Genomic DNA, 21,001 nt, shown 5'->3' on the forward strand with positions numbered 1-21,001 from the left:
CTGATGGTAAGGGCCAAAATTAGTCAGATTTATATTGGGCAGGGCTGGCCCAAATCAGGCCTGATTGTTAACCAAAGTATTCAAACAGCTGACTCAAATTATCCCTTTAATTGGTTTGAGTTAACTAGGGGGGGCAATAACTTTTTCACACCTGAAGATTGCATGTTTGATTACCTTGCACACCAAACAAATGGAAGCAGCACCAGACTTTGGCGATTTTTTTTTCTCAGACTCCCTCTATCTACTACTACAACCCACAAAAAGATCTGACCAAATTCAATGTGAAATGTGCAAAAATGCAGAAAATCAGACAGGGGGCAAATACTTTTTCACGGCACTGTATATATCCTGCTTAACAAAAAAAACAGCAAATAAGAAGTATCAGCAGAGCATGTGACAGCATGGGCAGCTGCAATGCAAGCTACTGAACCACTGATGTTCCTATATCCACCTAATGGGGTCAAAAGTTAGGTCACACTTCATGCCTATCCAATCCCAGGTCTCTCCATGAAGCTCCCAGCAATGGTGCCATTAGTGCAGGCTGCAAAGTGTGGTTATGTGAGCATATGTCCATTCTGTAATTTGTTTAAAATTCCCAGAGAGTCACCAAAAAGAAATCCATTTTGATCATTAGTGACCAGTGCATAATTTATAACGTCAGCCTACTGTACAAGTAAAATGCTTCATATCACATTGCCAACTTACTATTCAATCAAAAATACGAATGGTAAGGTAAGATAAACATATTTGCTTATTTTGTTTTCTTTGATTACTTGAACAAAATGAACATTAAAGTGAAACAAACTGATTTGTGTCTGGTATTTACCTTATCAAAGTAAATTAATTTTATGAGATTATACAGTACTTGGCTTCAGTTTCTAATAGCACACCATTTTCAATCCTTACCTGCTTTGTCATGTTCTAACGGCGAAAGTAATGACAAATATCAATGGGTCCAATAAACTCCAATTTCTATCATATAGCAATACTGGAATCATTCTTAACATGCTGTAGCAGCTCCCTCACAGCCCAGGCCAGCCCTGTCATAATGTAAACTGAAGCACATGCTAATCCTGGACGTGCGCAAACAGCAGCTTATCTCCCCTGTCATCTGCTCCTAATGACAGCAAACAAACTACCAATGTAAATCCTTTGAGCTACTGATCAGATGACACCCCACACCAGCCCCCACCCCTCACCCAGGAAAAAACAGCACAGCACAACTCAAATTCCTCTCGCTTCTGTTGCATTGCTCAGAGGCGTGTTTTTGGGTTTTTTTTCTGTCCTTGAAATAATAGCTTGTTCTTCAAATGATGTCACATGACAAGGCACACCCATTCACTGCACTGTCAGCAAAACAAGCAAAGCATTGCGATATCCGGCTACATTTAATTTCATTTGCGTCATGTTGAGTAGTTGCTTTTGTAACTGTAGTTTGCAAACAAACCACAATATGTGCATTATAGTTTCACATTATGTATATCCAAAAATATTATCTAGAAGTGACTCCTCAATGTGTTTCACATTTTTACAATCACAGCAGTCTGAAAATTAATGTTCCTTTGAGTTGCCTACAGACATCAACTGTAATACCTAAGATACCCCCCCATGTTGTAATACAGAAATAGTTGCCTTTCATCTTCTTTTACCTCCCACACAACACTTTCATTGCATAATGTTACAATGGGACTGATTTAAAGGTCACAAATATTTAGCAAACGTTTCTAGACCAGTAGCACAGTTTCATGAATACCAGTGTTTTAGATTTATTAATATCCAACTCTATTTTATTTTTGTTCCTTTTAACAGACTCTAACATAAAATACAACTGATTAGTCGGGTTGTCAACTTGCCATATACTATAAACATGGTCTGTATCCTTTTCTCATTAAATAGCAAACACTTGCTCACTAAACTGACATTTGTCAGTTTTGTTAGTGTTCCAGAACACCCTGCAGTATTTACAACACTTGTCCATATCACAGCAATATATTTTTCAACATAATCCTTGATATTTTTATTCCCATATCATAGGTAAATTAACTAAGGAATTACTTTTTTTTTTTCAACTTTTACTTGAAAACGTTCACCAGAAGAATCCCCCCCCCCCACCAAGCATCACAGTCTATCCAGATTATCATGTTCCCTCTGCAACAATGCTGGTGCACCGACTGAAATGAGTGGCATAGTGTGAGAAGAAAAAACGAGCATTGCTGCAGAGGGGAGCATGATCTGGATACATCGTGATCCTTGTAAGAGAATAATCTTTATTCAGCCGAACGCTCCTGAGCAAATGTTTAGAAATGTATTCCCCGGTTGACTTATGACCCATGATGTGTGATTAATGGATTCAAAAAGAGTGTGCAATAGGTTTCAAAATATAAAACTGCAACACAACCCAGCTAAACTGCAACACAGCAAAAGTAACGTGTGCAATTCCTGTAAACACCACAGGGTGTTCTGTAACCCTAAGCACAGCGTTACAACAGGGAGGGTCTGACATGAAGGGATTTACTCCTAAGCAAGTAAAATTAAAAGATGTGGAATGCGCAGCAGAAGGAAATTAGAAGATGGAGCTTTTTAACACATACCTTATAGCTCTTTTAATTCCAACCTTTTCGTCTAGGAACACGCACCTTGAATGTATTTTTAATGGGATAGAGTACAGATCAAAAGAAACAAAAAACGGAAAACATTTCAACAACCGGTCTGAAGCAGCAGACAGCTACTATTTATTTACTTTTAATCCTAGGGGCAAAAAAAAAAGATTGTTTCTAATATGTAGAGTGGTTGTCGTAAAACTATAATCTGAAAATTACAAAATCTAATATGTGATCTTTAACAGCCTATTATGAGGGGGTGCAATTATTGTACACAGCTGAATAGGCAATCAACTCGCTGTCACTGCAACTGATGGAAAGCGTGACAATTTAGTCAAGTACATTTTAAAAAGCTCACCTTGGATTTATTCCAAAAAACACCCCCAAGGCATTTCTGCAGCAGTAGAATAAATGATAATCTTTAGTCATCATCAACTTCACACTGAAAAAAGAAAAGACATACTTTGTTAAATATTATTTTTATTTATGAATCAATAATATTAGTATACAAATTCTCTTAGGTGACAGTAACTGCAGAAGTGTGGATATCTCAGTGCAGGCCTTCAATTCGAGTCTGGATAGGTGCTGCAAGTCAGCAGTGAGTTAAACATATTGTCATCTTGGCAATAAAGTCTGCAGTAATTACTTGCAGAATAGCATAACTGGTACAGTAAGGGGAAGGAACAATTTTCCTGCTGGAGAGGTGAAAGGCAACAGGTGCTGTATACTCAACCACAGAAAGTGCAATCCATCCCACAGCTACAGCACGTACAGTGTCAACCCCACTGTGATATTTGCATAAACAAATGTGTTACACTGTATTGATTTTTCACACTTAAACTCTATTGCTGCCTATTTTAACAACTACAGGAAACCACCACGACCACCACCACCACCACCACCAAACCTTTTGAAAATCTGACTTGACGCTATTCAGAGCATGTCGTAAATCTTTAATTCTACAATCTAACCACAAAACATATGCTATAGTAGTTGAAGTGTACTGTACTTTGTCTAAGTCTTTGTTTTATGTCTCTGAGATTTGAAGGACATTTAAAATTAGAAATCAGTAATGGTCCCTAAAAATAAAATTAAAAACATGGGAGACAGCTGTTACAAAGTTTTACATCTCGGCAAACATTCTGGTCCATTCGGATTACCGGGGTTCGAGCTATAGTCTACTGTAGCTGCATTTGTTTAGTTTTTTCTTTGCTGTTGTCACAGATAGATGTAACTGTTAAACTCTAGCTTTTAATCTCTGTTTCTTTAAAAACTTCAGGCAAGTACTATTGAAGGCATACAGTTGTGATAGATGTCACTTTCCTTATATGGGGTGCATTAGCTGCAGCACAAATGAACACATTCTCCTGTATATTTTTTTTTTCATGTTTCTGGTAAAAGCTTATACAGTTTATCCTTTTATGAAACAAATTTTAAAGTCGTCTTGGTGCCATGCATGAACTGGTTAAAATTGTAATATTGTAAATACACTATGCTAGTACTAGTTTTTCTTTAAGAGTATTTATGGACAAAAACATAACTATTCCATGTGAGCAGCACAGTGCATCAGCAGACTGCCCCATGTACTGTACAGCACTGTACACGACTCAGTATATGAACATATGGGACACTCCACAGGTGTTTAGTGTTACACACTACAGTTCTAAGATAGACATGAATAGCTCAAAATTAGGATTATATCTTAATACTCAGAAATTCTAACATATTAATCATACAAAAACAGTTATTTTTAGAATGGAGATTTTAAAACCTGCCCATTTACTGTATTTACAGTCATGTCTCCACTAAACAGATGTTCTGAATTCCCACTGAAAGTATGAGAAAATATAACATGCACTAGATGCTCTTCATTGATTAAATAATTTAAAACATAAAATTTGCTTTAAAATTGAAGTTGTATTTAATTAACTGTAGCACTTCCAAAATGAGGAGTGGGGAAAATAGATTTTAGTATTTGGCAATAAAACAGCATTTAAGATTAAAAGAGATTTACTTCAAAAGGTAACCTTTTCACTTTGGAGTGGGAACCACCCTTGCTATCAAGAAATAAAGGTTATATGGCAAATAGCAGAGTCTATATATAATATTTAATCATGTGTTACATGTTATTTGCATTCTCTATATACCATATCCGGTAACTTTATTTTAAGCATCACCAATTAGGCAAATATTAGTCATTTACCTGTAACTAACAAGCACTTAACAGATCATTTCTAAGTACTTAATATAGCTTTGCAAGGTAGTTATTACACTTATTCCCACAAATGCCTTATTAACAGCTAATTAGGTGTTAATAAAGGATTTGCACTTGCTGTTCTGAAGTGAAGTCTGTTCTTGTCCAGCTAAGGCCTTACCGACTGCATGCTGATCATAAATACCTTAGTAATAAAGCAACTAAACAAAGTGGAGGGTTTACTCTAACTGTTTTTTTCTTTTACCAAGCATTCCTTTACTTTATTTTGTTTTCAAACAAGGATGCTACAAATGCTTTTTTTATGTGGACATTTAAACTGTCACAAAATGTAATCTTTCTATTACTAAAAATACACAACAGCTTTTAATGATTAATTACAAACATAGACCTTCACCAACAAAACTTCAGAGGTGCTGAATGTAATGTGGATAGGAACAAGTATGTGAATTTTCATCAGATTGCACATCAGAGATCGATCCTGTTCTCCTTTGTTGATATATTTGTTGTGTCTGTGCGGTGGGGAGTTACTATAGCGCAGCAGAAACTCTGCGAGTGCGGGTGGTGCCACATACCGTGTGGTGTAGGGGGGATCATTTTAATAAGAGGCTCTTTATTTTTCAGTTGTGGTCTCTGGTTAGGGTTGAAAAAGACATAATTAGCCCTAGAAATATCTCTTATTCCACTGTAAGACAGCTTGATGGAAATTAAGGACGTAATACTTGTGGTATTAATGGTACGATCTGGCTCTGAGATCTGTGAAGCACGATCGTCATTTTAATTGCTTATATTTACAAAGGTGTCTCATGGCACAGCAAGCTGGCAAAATGCACAGTATTCTATTTTTCCCGTAGATGGTCATGTGGGACGCGGAGATCACGTGACGTAGGTAGCGAAGACTGACAAGATAGTCAGATGGTGTCAACTGAACTAAGACACACTCCTGGCTTTTGGTAATATTCCACTTACAGTATGGTGGGAAACATATCAACATATCTTTTTATACAATACTGCCATATAATCCAAACACAACATGCTTTGAAACAAAAGCAGCACACTCTCACACACTCAAGGTTTTAATGCAACCCGGCAAGAGGAGACTTCAAACTGGGTTCTAATGTGATGCATCGATTCACCAATATGTAAATCGAAGCTCTGAAAATTTAAGGACAGATGATCAATAATCGATACATGAATTAATTGTTGCACCCCTAATTTTGCCCTTGATAGAAAGAGTTGCATTTTAATTTTATCACCGACGTTTATATTATTTCCATATTAGATAAAAAACACAAAATTATGTTTAATAACTCCAATGAAAAGATATAAAATATTGGAAAGCTGTTCACCGTGTTCTTTATCCTTCCTCCATAACATTACATACTATAGAGAATGAAGGTAGAAGAAAGCGATGTTTCACTCGTTAACATGTTATAATGTTTGAAATGGGTTGTTGTAATGTACTTGTGTGCAAAAACATTGAAAGTAATTTGCTTTGTACTGCTGTTCCAGCTGTAGCTGGGAATGCAGCGGGACAGCGGAACGTGCACTACTGTTTGTGTTTAACAGTTGCCAAATAAGAGGCTTGGTGAAGCCCCACACCATCGCCCTGTGTCTTTTCATCCTTGATTCCAGTGAAGTGGTGGGTGGAAAAGTGGCGTGGCCCACACAGAAGGAGTCTCTCTGGAGTTCACTATACTGCAAGTCTGAAATGCATGCTTTAAAACCAGTGTTCTGAACCACTTTCACACACTAGGGAAGAGTTCTTACGGTCACTTTTCAAAGCAGCACAATTTGTATCATTAATCTTTGACATAATTTACTAACTACCTTGTTAGCTTTCGCCAGGACATGAGAAGTTCTGTTGGTGAAGGTCTATGTTTGTAATTAATCATTAAAAGCTGTTGTGTATTTTTAGTAATAGAAAGATTACATTTTGTCACAGTTTAAATGTCCACATAAAAAAAAGCATCTGTAGCATCCATGTTTGAAAACAAAACAAAGTAAAGGAATGCTTGGTTTTAAAAAAAAAATAAAAATAAAAAAAAACCTCCACTTTGATTAGTTGCTTTATTACTAAGGTATTTACAATCAAAAAGTAGACAGTAAGCCCTTAGCTGGACAAGAACAGACTTCATTTCAGAATAGGAAGTGCAAATCCTTTATTAATACCCAGTTAGCTGTTAATAAGGCATGTGTGGAACTAGGTGTAACAACTACCTTGCAAAGCTCTATTCAGTGCTTATACATGATCTATTAAGTGCTTGTTAGTTACAAGTAAATGACTAATACTTGCCAATTCTTAAAATAGTGTTATCAACTATTCAATCATGTGTTCCTGTTACTCTCATTCTAAACATTTTTGTTCCTGCCTTTTTTTTTTTTTAAACCATGACTAAAAGGTAGCAAAATCACAGGCCAGCTCTCGCTACTGCTGTGTGATTGTGTGGTCCAGTGGTTAAAGAAAACAGCTTGTAACCAGGAGGTCCCCGGTTCAAATCCTGGCTCGCTCACTGACTCACTGGGTGGGTGACCTTGAGCAAGCCACTTAACCTTGTGATCTGTCTTTTGGGCGAGATGTCGTTGTAAGTGACTCTGCAGCTGATGCATAGTTCACACAACCTAGTTTCTGTAAGTCGCCTTAGATATAAAGCCATCTGCTAAATAAACAAATAATAATAACACTGCACTGGCTTCCCTTACTTGTTTGTGTACTCTGTGTATTAAGTGAACACATGAGAGACCGCAGGCTGCAAGTAATAGGTCTACACTATGTAATTGCACAACAAAACAAGTTGCTCTACAGTAGAAATAGGGTAAAAAAAAAAAAAAGTTAAATTGTTTTCAATTGGAACAAATATCGATAAAAAAAAAATTATAAAAAAATGAAGTCACAGGGAAAAAAAATCTCAGTATGCAATTTACATGTGGAATATGATGAGCAGCAGTTCTGGTTTCTGATTAAGTTTAATATCCCTGGCATGTATGATGAAGCAGAAGCTGTGCAAGTCGAAGCCACATTTTCCCAAGTTAGCTGGTACTTTCTGAACGTTTGGGCAATCTCTGTGCTGACAGACCTAGTATCTGCAGAAGGTATGAACGTGACATTCCCACAAAATAAGCCAGGTTTATTCACCTTGAAATCATAAAATGAAAAAAACTGACAGAATTGGACGATGCCAGCCTCGACAGATGCTCTGTCACTACTGCTGTATGGGACACTGCCCCTTCCTGTGACTGGGGACAGCTCAACCAGTCGTCCAGGTAATTCAACACCCTGATCCCCTGCAGCTGCAAGGGGCTAGGATGGCATCTATGCACTTTGAATATGTCTGAAGGGCTAAGGAGAGGCCGAATGGCAGCACGGAAAACATGAAGACGCTTCCTTGAAAAGTGAAGCGGAGATATTTTTGCGCGGGACAAATGCGTGAATACATGTCCTTTAACCCTTTGCGGCCTATGTCGGACCAGGTCCGACATTACAATTCTCCTGGTACGACATCAAAAAGACATCAAGCACAGGTCTCTAGTCGTTTTTTGTCCAGAAAAAGCCCCCAAAAAAAAACTTTCAATGGCCGGGTGAGACTGATAAGAGCAGAGAGAAGTTGAAGAAAAAGAAGAAAAAAAAAAGGGGGGGGGGATCTGAGCAATAGACATAGCACCTGCATCACAGAGACAACACGGACATAAACAAAGAATATAGCTGCTTCCAGTGCTCAAAGAATATCACACACAGACATTTGTTTTTTTTTTTTTTCTACTGCTTGCAAACAATAAACACACACGAAGTTGTGAGGGAGAAAATAAATCACTGAAAAGTGAGTTTTTTGATTTTGGCCAAGTGCACCGAAGGGCGGGCCTTTAGAATCTTACATCTTAAGAATATTGAAAAAAATGAATAACTACTGGAAGTAACTCAGAGATGGAAATAAGACACCTGTGCTATAGCAGTTTCCCCCATTCCAGGTTTTAACATGGGATTGATTTGCCACAGTATATAGGTACAGTAACAAGCTTGAGTGTGTCGTATTGAAATGATAGTAAAAACCAGGAACTGATCAAACTGCTGCCAACGCACACTACAGCACTGTCACTTCATTACAGCCACTAATACTGTTGCTGTACATTTTGTTTAACTCATAGCACTCGCTGTGTATCTAATACTTCCTATCGCAGTGACACCTACTGTACTGTACTATACCCTATTGTACCATGCTGACGTAAGAAAGTTGGTTAAGACTGGCATATAACTTGGCCATCCATTAAAAATATACTACGGTTCACCTAGTGACTACCCCTGCTATAAAGGAAGGAGAATGGACGAACCGTGCAAAAGGCTGGAAATATATACATTAAAGAATAACTGATGTTCATAAATATATAACGAAACACTGCAATCACATATGAAAAATTGTTCAAGGAATGTGAACATTTCAAAATACTGCATTAACAAATAGTGCTATAAACAAATGCTCCTGGCACCTTGCTCTTGATTTCCTAGCTGTTTTTGACTCCCACTTTTTCTTCATTGGTCAGTGCTAACAGAAAGCCACCTCTCTTCAAAATTACAACATGAAGGGGACAACGCAACCCTACCCAATTGCAAAGCACTTCGCCCTAATGTTTGTGTTTTTACCACATTTCCTCAAAATCAGGACCTATATTCTCAAACAAAATACAAAATTAACTTTGCCTAAATTGCCTAAATTGTAATAAACTCAAAGTTACTCGTCTAAAAGACTAAAAGTAAGTAGCAGGGTTCCAAAAAATATAGTGTTATACGTCCCCACGTGTTGCTCCAACTGCTGAAATGTTTCTTTTCATTGTTAACATCCTGACTACTTTTTATACTTATAACCTTTAAAGTCTGGTTCAAAGCTCTGTTCAAAATGTCCGCTCTAGGGCACTGGGGTTTGAGATCCTCTAAATCACTGCAAGAACATAACAAGCGCTCTGGCTTTTCTGTTCTGTACCACATCCTGAACGGTTATTGCTATGTTACCTGTTTGACAAATAATCAGGGGTTAACCAATAAAGAAATGTGGACTTCCATAGTGTTCTTTAAGACACAAATGCTTACATATCAGTACGTTTTTAACTGAAAGCATTTTTCATAAAGGCAGTAGAGGGTGCTCACACTTGCAAGGTGAGCCATACGTGCCTGACTTCTGGCTCTGTCAACGACCTCTGAGAAGGTTCCAATTTAACTACAGTCCCTCCCTGCTAGCGTCATCATTGGCTGCTTGAAGTTTTTATGTTAGGTGATAGGTGGAACCGCTCCAGTTCATAACATCAATAATTTTCTTTTAAAGGGCACTTGAAACAACCATTGATAGCAGAGATCTCTATTAAGGTCTCCATTCAGAGAACAGGGATGCTGTTACAGGGAGTGGCATTAAAGAAGCTTGCTGAAGCTTCACTTCTCAAATTGAGTGGGGGTGAGAGGAGGTGCCAATGTTTGAAAGCTGTTAGATTTAAATGCGAGTAAAATACATTTAACCAATTTATTTAAAATATATTTTTCGCCCACAGTTATATCTTTATATGAACATAGTTGTGCGAACATATTCAACAACACTAAAAGTGACAAAGTGTTTGTTTTTCTTTTGAATCCCCAGGGCAGCATTATGGTGGTAGGATACTGAAATAATTCAGATATTATTATTATTGTAGTCTCTGATACTTTCACCCCAATTGTTTGAACTGTCAGAGGAGGCAGAGCAAGACAGCAACTTGGATGACGTCCCCTAATTTTGGTGTGTACCAAACCATTTCTGCTGGTACTCATGCGAGAACGTAATGCTAAAAGTTATGTGAACCCCTGGCAATAATCCTTACACTATCAGTGCACTACAGCAGACATTTTTGAAAAGAAACCTTACAAACCTTAAAGTTATAAGTGTAAAAAGTTGTCAGGAGATTAAGGAAAAGCGTAATTACAGATATGTTATTTAAACAGTTGTAGCGATACGTGGAGATGTGCAGCGCTATATTATTCATTTACACACGCACACACAGCAAATTATCCTTTGCTTACACAAAAGAAAAAGAAAAAACATATTTGAGATAAAAAAAAAAAAAATATATATTGTGTGTGTGCATCTTTATGAAGCAGTCCAAATGTTTTCAGAGTGAAATGAAGCTTCGTGACGTCACGTGGTTGACCCAGATGTGCTTCTAATCATGGCATTTACATCTGCAGCAGCAGAACATAAAGGCTATTCGTCTGAGCCTGCGAGGCAAAGCATTCATTTAGATGACAAACCTGGTTCTAGCATCTCTGTAAAGGACAGGGAAACAGCAGGTTGTCTAAAGTCAGACTCAAATTTACAAAATGCACTACCAGAATCCCAGTGGCAATTCAGTAATAACAGTAACATATATATATATATATATATATATATATATATATATATATATATATATATATATATATATATATATATATATATATATATATAAACAGTTATTGTATACAGTAATACATATACTGAATATATAACAGAAAAATAAAATGGTAAGATATGCTAGTCTTAGTTTTTAAAAATAAGTTATCAAAATCCAGCCTGCAGAGACATAATACAGTAACGATTCTGAAACGGTAAGAGTCAAGCTTTTACTGACTTTAATTGTTTGCAGCGTTCAAATCTAACATTAGCTATCATTCTGTAATTGTAGTAGTTCTCATAGTATTGTCTGATAACACAGAATATGACTCATGAGCCACATACATTTCAAATATGTTTTCAACAGGCTAGTACATGTATGTGTCAGTGGCAGTGTCACCAATGCTCCCCCGGGGCGTATTTTGTTAAACTAACTGCCAGAGCAATAAATAATAACATATCATAAAATGAAGCAGTATGTATTTCTAAATAAAATGAAAACAAAGTGTGAAATGTAACATTTGCATGGAGCGTGTTGAGCAGATTGGCTTTCCCTCCTGGATAAGATGTATATACCATCCACCACAAATGAACACCATTTAAGAGCTATGTTTTCAGTACATTTTCCTTTTGTGCAGCAATTGTGCTGGTCATTTCAGCACTGGACAATACTTTGTGAAAGGGACCTCTTCCATTGTAATAAAGTAATCTGTGTTCCTCATATCCTCTTTCTGTGCTTTGCTGCTGTTTGATTCTGTTTGATGAAAACACATGGAGATTCTCCGCTCTGTAGGTTGTGTTTGCTTTCCTAAAATATACTGCTGAGCCTTTGCATGACGCACTACTGTTATGTTTAACTACTGGTTCTTTCTTAAGAGGAACAGCCTGCTATGACTACAATAACTGCAGTGCATTAGCCCTGATTGTTGAACTAACCAGTTCAACTCAGAAATTTCCTTGGCTCCTCCTCCTTGGCTCAGAAAACGAAGACTCGGATGTTGAGGGCGCTTCCCTTTCAGAAGTTGACTCGTTCTCCTCTATTTATTTGTGATGTTGCTGCTTTCAACTTCTTATGGTATGTTAGTTTGTTTTATAATAAATTTCAGTATTTTCTGCTGTCTGCTCTCTTCAGTTGTTAGCATTGGGCTTGACCGCACTGGTCTGCATGTTCATTAATAATAACAACAACAATATGATTGTTGTTGGTTGTTAATTTAAGTACAGTAAACCCTTATGATACCTTCAATAAAGCATAGTTCTACTGCAGGATTATTCAAAAAAATAAATAAATAAATGGTCCCTGGGGTGGGGGGGGGGGGAATCTTGAACTATAGCGTGGGTCTGGATTCACATGATACCGTAATGTTATTTTTATGCAGGTGGAAATGGAAATGCGGGAAATGCAGTGTAATGTGTAATTAATTTATATATTTATTTATATATATAAATTCCCTATAGAATAGATGGAAAACATTAATTGACATTAATTTATGGTAGCCTACAGAAAACTACTTCGAGCACTGACATATATTATTTAACAAATTCACCCTTCATTTGCACTTATTTATTTATTTATATATTTTTTAAATCGCTGGTGTTTTTATTGAGTTATGATGCAGAGTCAGAAGCTATGATTCAGTACCAGAAGCTACAGCAAATAAAAGAATACTACATTTCAGTTTTTTTTTTTTTTTTTCAGATTTTTTTTTTTTTTGGGGGGGGGGGGTTCACCCCAAAAAAGGTAAAAAACTTTAAGGGTAACTCTCCAAATGTACATTTTGGATATTCGTGTAATGTCCAATACACCCCAAAAGAATACAAGTAAAAGCCAATAAAAGGTCAGGGTGGTCATGTTGCTTCAGTGCTGGACTTGCACAGTACTGTCCCTATAGATAAACAGAAATGTCTGTTGGCGAAATAATGCCGGCCTAACCCTAATAATCGGTTTTGCTAAAAGAAGATCCCTGTACTGCTTTGTGCTCCTGATCAAAACACTGAGGTGTTTATTGGCCTGCAACCAATAAACTCCCCTTTCAGTGTTTCCAAAAAAATTATCTTCAAGAGTTTAAAATGCTTCCATGCATCAGGTAGTCCGAGACAATGAGACAAAAGCACATTAAATCAATTTTCAGCAGCAGTGACTTACTGCACGCATGAATTAAAAGCTAATCTAGTCTGGCCAACAGAAACACAAGCTGCAGCATGAACACGCTTACTTTCAAGAACCTGGGGGGGTGCAAGTCCCTTCATTAGGTCAGTCAAATCGTTTTTTCTCTTTTTTACTCATTTTGTGCCATGATATGCTTCTGATTTTGAGTCTTGTTAAAAGGCATCCCATTTGAGGCAAAGCAGATTTTTTGATTCTAATAAGGAAGCTTAAGTGCCCAGAATGCTTCAAGTTCTGCCTCTGGGAGGGGGAAGGTTCGTTTACAGGAATGCTTACCAAGGTCTGGGGAACAGGCACCAGGGCTACAGTACAAACGGAAAAATAACCTACACGTCAATACATCCATACTGTGCAGCCAATGCTAGTCAACCAAAACACCTGCAAAAAAAAAAAAAAAAAAAAAATGCAACAAAAAATTTTAAAAAGCCACAGCTACAGTATTCAAAAGCTACAGTAGATCATTCAGTTTATTATTGCTCCCATCCATACACTCTCTTCTGTAACTGTGCAAAGAACTAACCAAAATTGTATTTAGCTTTCGTTTTCCTTTTCACCGTGCCATCTGAAACAAATTTCAGTTCGTGGCTTAACGTTAATTACCTTTCAATATTACCTTTTAATATGAACGGCCAGTATATGTATGCTCTAAAAATGAAATTCAACCACTGAACACTCATGCTTTCTTGGCGGGGAATAAAACAATCCATTCCTAACCCATAACAGATTTTGAAATAATTTCAGTTGCTATTTTTACCCATGAAATTGCTATAAAATACTATTAGGAAAAAAAAAAAGAAATAATGGGTGTATAAATACAACATTGACATGACTCATTTAAGCCCATGTGTGCCAGTAAAATAAGACTGATTGAAGAGTATGTGTGCCAGTAATATATTCTATATATATATATATATATATATATATATAATATATATGTATGTATGTACATACATACACACACAAAAAAATACTTAATTGAATTAAAAACATTCTTTTTCAAAAACACAAAACATCATACACAATAAACAAAAAAAAGCTGTTTGTAAATACCATGGCATGCAATGAACAACTTCTTTGTAAACAGCATACAGCAATACATAGAAAACACAAGATTTATGAATACAAATATAGTTTTAATTAACAGGTAAACATATGCAATTTCTGTAAACAAAACCAGGCCCACTATTACTATATGAGGAGTGCTCACTTGTTTGTTGGTGCGAGTGCACGCAGGAATGTGAACACATGGAAAGCAGAGATGAATGGCGGGGTGTTTTGCTCTATTGCTGTAGAAACTATTTTGTTTGCAATTCTCTGTACAGTTTGTAATGTCTATGGTTAATAATTTAGGATTCTTTGCCTTTATTCTGTTTGGGAAATAAAAAAAAAAAATGTTGTCTAACTTCCTAAAGCATAGAAAAATCTGGCCTCAATACACAGCAAATTGCACAAGACAATCCCCTTTGAGACACACTGTACTACAGAGTATTTACTGCTCTTTCCAATGTGTGCCTGCTGTACCTGTAACATGATCACAAGAGCAGCAGAGCCGGAGGGAGGAGGGAGCTGAAAACGCTGCCATCTGTACGTGCTTTACACAGTTCTATTAGCCACTGCAGCTGCTACAGGGTCAATCGTTTAGGATTTTCATTCACTTGCAGCCAATCACAGAACAGCTCCACTGTGAGCAACCTTCTCCTACTCTCAAAGCAGTTTTTGTTTTTCAGTCACATGATTATGGCACAGAAAATGAATGGTAAGACTTTTTTTTTTCGTTGCTAATCCTCAACTGCTCTACCACCACTTATGTTATATATACTGTATACACATCACCAGGGATCCTAGCTTTCTGCAGTAAAAAAAAAAAAACTAAATTCTATGGGGGGAAAAAATATTAATTGTGTTATTCCGCAATTAAATAAAAGGACCCCGTCACATTACAAGATACACAAACAGTGCTATTGAATAACAGTTAAGACACAAAGCATTCTCCGAGTTTGTCACCAAAATCATTGACCAGGTCTTTATGGGTGATTTTTATCGTTTTTGGCATCTTTAAAACAGCGTGATCAGTAACAGACTCATTACTGAAGTAAACCACAGGCACTTACCAACATGAATGTGACAGTGCGCCTCCTTCAACACTGACCTCTGTACACCAGAAGCAGTTTTACTGAACCAGTATGTTTACTTAAATTTAAAGCAAAATTGCCTGTGTTGATGATTACATATGGTAAGTGCATTGATTTGGTTATCGCACAAACAAAAAAAGCCTTGCATGTATTTTGTCCCATCCCAAGTGTTTTTCCACATTATTCCACAGCAAACAAATTCCTAGGACCCCTGCTCGTCACTGTGTTTGTGTTTCCCTTAATATTGCCTTTTCTTCCTTCCTTTCTTTTACTGCAACCAACATGAAACATTAGAGCTGTAGATCCAGGACACAAGTACTGTTACCCACTCCAACACTTTCAAATGTTAAAGATCCCATCAGATCTGAAGTTCATTGATTCAGCTAACAAAAGGTATGAACATGGACAGCTGACGTTCAAGACCGCTTACAAACGTCCTGTGAATAAGCATTTATTAGACCCGACTGATACTGTAACACAAGCAGTAAGGCCTGCTGAAGCAGAAGTGCCATACAGCAGCAACAAGAAATGCTGGTAAATGTGTATGCATGTTCAGTACTGCAACAAATGTATTGAAAGACTCTTAGAACGTGAAACAACTTGCCTTCAATTCTTTACATTCATAACATACTACCATCCCCATCCCAGGCCCTTCTGAAAGAACACCTGATCATTGATTCAATACACAGACTTCAGGCCACCTTGCAAACGCTCACTTTGAGCTATACCTATTTATTAAAATGGCTGAGAGAGACTTCCATATCCATATGAAACTGCAAGCAAGTATATAAAAGTATAGTTTCCCTTGTAAGTCAGCTGGGAGGTGTGAAAATCAATGTGTTCTAACAACAAGACGAGTCAACTCGTCAGACAACAACTAGTCGAGCCAACACGTCAGCTAACTAGTCAAGGCAGATCTGCAGTATGAAAACCCTTTTTGAAAACGACACAATTCTAGAGTGGAAAAGTCGCAACTGCAGAGATCTGAAAATAGACATGGAGCTGGACAGAAAAACAAACACTTCCACACATGCATACCCGTTTTAAAAATAGCATGTTTCGATTCTAAACAACTCCAAAGTTAAATATCACTTATTTCAGGTTTTAAGAAATAAAAATGTATCTTTCAACAAGGTTCCCTCAGGAGGTACAGTACACAATACTGTACAAAATTCTACATTATATTCAGACTTCGAAATTATTATTTTTATTTTTTTTAAATCAAGAAATAGCCTTCAAAACAAAATAATTAAATATCCCCTCCTTCCCATCCATCTATTAGGGCTGTCAAATCAATTAAAAATTTTGATCGGTTAATTTATTAAAATCAGTAGATTAATCTGTGCACATTTTAATAAAGGTAACGATATTATAGCGGCTGTCCTGCATAGTAATACAAAAAAAAAAACACTAAACTAGACCAACGAATTTGGTCTTTTTAAAGCATTTTTATTATTATTTTCATTTTCACAGAACAAGCATTCTTTTGGGCCACTGTCAGTCACATTCCTGAAAACACAAGACAGCTGAGCCGTTTCCATCGTCGGTGGTTTAATCTACCATTATAGCTACAGTACATACTCAGCTTCCTTCCTGTACTACCAGAGATTAAGCCACTACACACACCCAAGAATACTGTGGCTATTGACAAGTGATGCTTAAACATGCTCTCGTAGGTCAGAAATCAGTGAAAGCAATTCCACATAATTACGTCTATTTGAGGAATTGGTGCCTTCATCGTGCCCTCTTTTATAATTTCAATTTTGGAAGTGCCAGGTATATCCCTTCCCTACCTGTGTCAGTTCAGGTATTTGTGATGTTAAATTCTTGAAAACCGACTGAAAATTTTTATAAAGCAATTCGAAATATTGCTTCAAAGTTATCAATACAATTCTCAATAACGGTCTCTAGACTAAGCAATACTGTGCGAAATTCAGATATTCTTACACCGCACCTGCTCACTAATGATTAGACAGCTATAAAACCAGAGCATATTTTTTTTACTTTCCCATTGGTTAAACTCCCAAATATGTCCCACCTCTGCTCACTGATGATTGGACACCTGTATAACAAGAGGTAGATCTTTGACTCACATTGGTTACACCTACTAAATACCTTCAATTGTTTATGTATCACCTCAGCTCATTTATGATTAGTCTGCCTCAGAGAGAAAATGCAGATCTTTTATTGGTTGATTTCATTTTATATACAAAAACAATTGTGCAGAATTAAATTGTAAAAAATAAATACAAAAATGTTATCAATATATATATATATATATATATATATATATATATATATATATATATATATATATGACACACACACAGACACACACACTGTGTTTGCTTCAGGACTTACAGACTGGGGGTCAATGTGGCCCCCTCCCAAAATTTTAGGGGGCCATTTTCTTCAGCGAGGGTCAATATGTAGCCTCTCTGCATGCTCATTGGAAAAGACAATAACAATCAATCTGTTCATGTTTATTTGTTCAATCTATCTGTTAAACTCCAAACTTATTTATCACTACACCACTGTCTGTAATATCTGATAAAAAGCGTAACGCGAGACTGTCCTACTTTTCGGTCGTTAACAAGAAGGCTAAAAATAACTTTGACAGGTTAGGTAAATGTCCACAAGTGTACTACAATACTCTATTTATTAACAATAAATACATAAAAACAGCAGGGGTGTAACTGTAGCACTGCACAGTATGTGCATGTTTGTTTAATAAATTCATGAAGACCGATTTAGATATGTTTGAAACACTATATTAAAAGTTAAGAAAAGTACCATTTATTTTGGGTTCATGACCACTGATTTATATACACAAATATATAGAAATTACAACAGTAAATTACAAAAATAAGAATATTAATGTATTTAATATTTAACTTTTACTCATTATATACTGAGGGAAGAGGGGTATCATTTTTGTTTCTATCCTAGTATGTGCTGAACATGATCTTACTTCACATATGCTTCAAGTTCCAGTTCTTATCTGCTTGTGGGTCTGGGGTTTCGTGCCTAGTAATTGTTAGTAGCTGCATTCAGACCTTTGCCTAGCCATGTTATGTAATCTTCAATTTTGAACAATAATAATTAAGTAAAAACTGTTTACTTTGTGTGAAGCGATGACAGTTAACCCTTTGCAGTCCATTTATTCAGCGCTTGTCAGATGCCTCAGGTCCAATTTATTTTCACCGCGCTGTTTATTTTACACATGCTGTTTAAAATTGATTTTTTTTCCTCTGAGTAAAACAGGTTTAAAATCCATTGAATCGCAAAAGGACACTCAGTACAGTATCTACAACCAAGCCCTACCTCTTGTTCTCTGTATTTTTCACATACATCAATATTACAATTTATTACTATAACATCTCAAAAAGCTCTGCAAATGTCTGTGATATTCTTTGAGCGCTGGATGCGGAAGCAGCTATCTCCTTTGTTATGTCCGTGTTATCTCTATAGTGGACAGGGCTACGAGATACGGCCTTTTTTTTTTCGGTTTCACTCGGCCATTGAAAGGTTTTCTTGGATTTTTCTGGAGAAAAAACGACTGTGCTTTACATCTTTTTGATGATTTCGGACAGGGTCCGACATCGAACTGGAAAGGGAAAATTATAATGTCGGACCTGGTCCAACATAGGACCCGCAAAGGGTTAAAACAGCATATGTAAATTTATTGATGAGAAACATAAGTTACAAATTACAGGTGGAACCCTAGTTAATTTAATTTGGAATTAAAACTTGTACAGTCAAGTTATTGAGAAAGATGTGACACTATTATCGCTGATTTAATTTTAAAAGTCATAAGCTATGGTTCTTTGTTTTGGGAGAAACAGCCACACAATTGTAAGTGTAAAACTGTAGGACATAAGAAAGTTTACAAACAAGAGGAGGCCATTCGGCCCATCTTGCTCGTTTGGTTGTTAGTAGATTATTGATCCCAGAATTGAATTGATCCTCATCAAGCAGCTTCTTGAAGGATCCCAGGGTGTCAGCTTGAACAACATTATTGGGGAGTTGGTTCCAAACCCTCACAATTCTCAGTATAAACAAAGTGTCTCTTATGTTCTGTTCTGAATGCCCCTTTATATAATCTCCATTTGTGACCACTGGTCCTTGGTTTCTTTTTTTCAGGTCGAAAAAGTCCCTTGGGTTGACATTGTCAATACCTTTTAGAATTTTGAATGCTTGAATCAGGTCGCCGCGTAGTCTTTTTTGTTTAAAACTGAATAGATTCAATTATTTTAACCTGTCTGCATACGACATGCCTTTTAAACACGGAATAATTCTGGTCGCTCTTCTTTGCACTCTTTCTATAGCAGCAAGGTGACCAAAACTGAACACAATATTACTTGTATATTCTTACTAATGCATTGTACAGTTTTAACATTACTTCCCTTCATTTAAATTCAACACTTTTCACAATATATCCAAACAGCTTGTTGGACTTTTTTATAGCTTCCCCACATTGTCTAGATGAAGACATTTCTGAGTCAACAAAAACTCCTAGTTCTTTTTCATAGATTCCTTCTTCAATTTCAGAATCTCCCATATGATATTTTATAAATTTTTAATTTATAAATTCTCTATTAAATGTCATCTGCCACGTGTGCCCAGTTCTGAGTCTTGTCTAGATCATTTGAATGACCTTTGCTGCTGCAACAGTGTTTGCCACGCCTACTATTTTTGTGTCATCTGCAAATTTAACAAGTTTGCTTACTAACAGCACTATGGAATACAGCCTGCTGTTTTGAGAATACTGTCAAATCTTGTTTTCAGTACTTTATTCAGATGATAGTTTTTCCTTGTTTGAATGAGTCTTGCATTTACTTTCCTACACCAAATCAGAGCAACTGTTTAAACTCTTCAGTTAATAACGAAGCTTCAGGACCCTTAAATGCTAGCGGTTCAAGCTTTTCAGAATGTAGATTTGTTTTTAATAAGGTTAAGCGTTATACTTAATGAAAATAAGTTATTTTCACTGCAAAGATATGTGTGTGTGAAGTAGTTCTTAAAAGTAGTGAGTAGTTGTTTCTTGATGAAAGAAATGCACAGTCCTTTTCTTCAGATATTAGTTTGGTTTATTCAATATATACATATTTAATTCCGGAAAACAAAAAGAACGCCCAAAGCAAAACAGTAAGGAACACACTTTCATATGTAAACTGCACGGTGCAAAACTTAAGTTTAAAACAGAACCCAACAGAAAAAAATATAATGCAACACTGTAGGTTTGATCCTCCAGGGCTCCTCGATCAACAAGTCTCCAATACTAGTCTTAATGAAAAAGAGAATTGAGCCGAGTGCACCTTGATGAAGCCGCTACTGACCTCAGCCCCCTCCTTCCTTCTTTTGTGGGTTCAATCACCCCGGGACCCTGTGCAGGGTCTTTTGTACGTGTTGTAAAGAAAACTCGTTCTGGCTCACACGGCATGGTGTTATCTGGGTGGCCCTTTCATTTTTGTGCTTCCTATGTTATCTCTTTAGCTCACTGG

At 36.7% G+C, this 21,001-nt stretch overlaps 1 protein-coding gene across 4 annotated transcripts in view; it reads right to left on the reverse strand.

Moving 5' to 3' along the window:
* The window catches only part of LOC121314347 (nuclear receptor coactivator 2-like), a 114,270-nt gene that overhangs the window by 67,749 nt on the left and 25,520 nt on the right, over positions 1-21,001 (reverse strand). For all 4 annotated transcript variants that reach the window (XM_041247497.1, XM_041247496.1, XM_041247499.1 and 1 more), the window contains exon 2: positions 2,959-3,042. The gene's annotated coding sequence lies outside the window, so the exon portion shown is untranslated. The remainder of the gene's footprint in view (positions 1-2,958; positions 3,043-21,001) is intronic.

The sequence above is a fragment of the Polyodon spathula genome, chromosome 4 (genome assembly GCF_017654505.1).
Source record: "Polyodon spathula isolate WHYD16114869_AA chromosome 4, ASM1765450v1, whole genome shotgun sequence".
In the NCBI taxonomy this organism is placed as follows: Eukaryota; Metazoa; Chordata; class Actinopteri; order Acipenseriformes; family Polyodontidae; genus Polyodon; species Polyodon spathula.